Raw genomic sequence first — 3,309 nt, 5'->3', positions numbered from 1 at the left:
TTCTACAGAAGCCTCACATATATATGTATATATATATATATATATATATAAATTTAATATAAATGAATAAATATGACCATGTTATTCATTCTTAGGTATGTTTTTTTTTTCCTGCACTTTATTTTCATTTGCTTGGGTTCCCCTTATTTTTCCATCCATAGAATTTCTGACTCCTGCCCTAAGGTAGGTCATAAGTCTAGGTTTTCTTCATGTGCATATAATTCAGTGAATGAATGAATATAATTATGTAAACAAACACAATGTATGTGCTTTTGTTATGTTTTAGAAAAAAGATCACGCGTAATTTTCTGCATGTTACTTTTCTTAGCACATCAAAAACCTAAGAAGTAATGCAGTTCTGTTAAATGTGTGCGTGATTTTAAAAAGTACAGATGTATTTTAATTTTGTTTTCAGCAACTTCTCTTTTGATAGACATTTTTTTGCCACCTTGAACATGACTGTGATACATATCTGTGGATGTGTATCATTATATAGGGGTAACTTTGTTTCTCTGAGATAGCTTTTTAGTAGTGAGATTGCTGGGTGAAATAACATTTTTAATCGAATACGTGTTTGAATAGATGTTACTATATTGCTTTTAAAAACTGTGTATGAGAATACCTTTTTCCCTACATTACCATTAATACATTTTATAGCATTTTAAACATTTCTGCCTGTATAAGAAGGTCAAATGATTATTTAATTTCCTGATTACTAGAGAATTTGAACAACTTTACATGTGTGTTGATCCTGAATTTTTCTGAGTTTTCTGACTTTAATGCTTGCACTTTGTATATTGTAAGATGTTAACCCCTTGTTTATCACCTCGGTTTACAAATATTTTGTACACAAGCCAACAAAGTTTTAACACTTCATACAATTAAACAGGTGTATCTGTTTTAGGCACTGAATTTCCTAGGCATGTAATTAAAGTCTCTCTCACACATGGATTGTATATTCCAAGTTCCTTCCCTGCCTTTTTTTCACTTTGCAAAGTTTTTATTGTCTGAGTTTTAAGTTTAAATCTTAATCCATCTGGAGTTATTAAACTTTTCAAAATTGAAAGATAACATATACACAGCAAAGTACAGTATTAAAGGATTATCCCAAAGTAAACAGACCCGTGTAATCACCAGCCAGTCACTGAGAATAATTTGTATTTTTTTTTTTAAAGTTTATTTTGAGAGAGAGCACACATGCATGTGTTGGCTCTTGTGGGGGAGGGGCAGAGAGAGCTGGACAGAGAGACAGTCTCAAGCAGGCTCTGTGCTGTCATTGCAGAGCCCAAAGCGGGACTAGATCCCACAAACTAGGACATCATGACCTGAGCCCAAACCAGGAGTCAGATGCTTAGACAAGTTACTCAGGTGCCCCTCTTGTCTCTTTGTAATTATTAAAACTGCATTATCCTCGATATCCTTGTCATGATATCTGTGATCATTGCCTTCCTGATTTTGTTCCTATTTTTGCCTCCTAAACTGGATCCCTAAACATTACAGTTCAGTTTTTTTGCTCATTGACCTTAATATAAATTAATACAATGTGTATTTTTCATATTCAATGTCTTCTTAAAATTTCATTGGTGAGTGTTATCTACATTGTGGTGTGCAGCAGTTCTTGCTGTGTGGTATTCCATTGTATGAATATGTAATTATTCCAATGTTGATGGATATTTGGATTTCTTTTTCGGTGAATGGCTACATGGAATATGGCTATGAACATTCTTGAACATTACTCTTGATGCTTTTGTGCATATATTTCAGTTGGATATATATTTCAGAGAGAAACTGATGGCTCATAGAACATGTAGATTTCTAGCTTCAGTAGGTCAGTAATTATTGTCTCAGAAGTTTTCCAAAGTCATTGTACCAGTTTATTCTTCTACTAGTGAGTAAGAATTCCATTTCACATCTTCACCAACACTTAGCATTGTCTTTATGGGTGGTTACAGGTATCTGACTGTAGTTTTGGTTTCCATTTCTGATAAAGTAGAACAACTTTTCATATGCCCAGTGGTCACTAAATTAAGAATTGTTCATTGTTCTTTCTGGGCCACTTTCTTATTAGGCAGACATTTTCTTATTGATTTATAGGAATTCTTTATATATTTTGAATCATGCCCTTTGTCTTCCACTTTTGGTCATCCTTTTCTTTTTTAACTTCTTATGGGTGTACATATTTTATGATTATTGCAAGCTCTTAATTCTACATTTATTTTCCTTTATATTTAGTGCTTTTTGTGTCCTGTTGAAGAAATCTTAAAATACCCTAAATTAATGAAACAGTTTCCTAGAAGAATTTTATTGAGTTCAATTTACAATTCACTTAAAATTTTTGATGTTAGTTATGGGAAAGTGGTCAATATTCACTTTTTACATATAGAAATTCATTTGACTTCATAGCATTTATTGAAAAAGGCTGTACATGCTCTGTTGAACTGATAAATCTTGAACATAAATCAAGTGTTTACTATCCTGGATGTGTTTCTGGACTTTGTGTTTCTTTCATTGACAATACCATAAAGTTAAGGACCCTACTGTATTTAATTACTGTAACCTTACACTAAATCTTGAAAGCTGCCTGTATTCACTAGCTTTTTAAAGATTGCCTTAGCCCTTGTTGGCTTTTGCATTTCCATAAACATTTTAATGATAGCTTTTTAATCTTTTCTTTTTTAAAATAAAATTTTTTTTAACGTTTATTCATTTTTGAGAGGCAGAGACAGAGCATGAACAGGTGTAGGGCAGAGAGGGAGACACAGAACCTGAAGCAGGCTCCAGGCTCTGAGCTGTCAGCACAAAACCCCATGTGGGGCCCATACCCAGGAACCTGGAGATCATGACCCAAGCCAAAGTGGGATGCTCACCCAACTGAGCCACCCAGACGCCCCTAGCTTTTTAATTTTCTATAAAAGTACACTGTTGTGATTTTTATTGAAATTTCATTCAATCTCTAGATCATTTAGAGAAGAATTACAGCTTCATAATATTGAATTTTCAAGTCTGTGAATATGGTATGTTCTTAAACTTAGCTTCTTTAAAATCTTCTAAAAATATTTTATAATTTTCAAAAGAATCTTGTACATCTTTAAATAGACATTTCTAGGTGTATTCATATATTAAGTGTTATAATTTTTAAGGTTTTTTTCTGTAGAAGATATTTGTCTTTTCTCCCCCATTTAAATATTTCATCATTCCTTTTTATAAGTGTGGGCTCATGGATATTTACTTCATACTTTAGGTTATATTCCAGTGCTGTGTACTTTATTCTAATTGTTCCGGCTTTGGCTGTTGAACCCTCTTTCACTT

The sequence above is a fragment of the Panthera pardus genome, unplaced genomic scaffold (assembly GCF_024362965.1).
Source record: "Panthera pardus isolate Hobbes unplaced genomic scaffold, ASM2436296v1 HiC_scaffold_26, whole genome shotgun sequence".
In the NCBI taxonomy this organism is placed as follows: domain Eukaryota; kingdom Metazoa; phylum Chordata; class Mammalia; order Carnivora; family Felidae; genus Panthera; species Panthera pardus.
Note: the sequence above shows the minus strand (reverse complement) of the source record.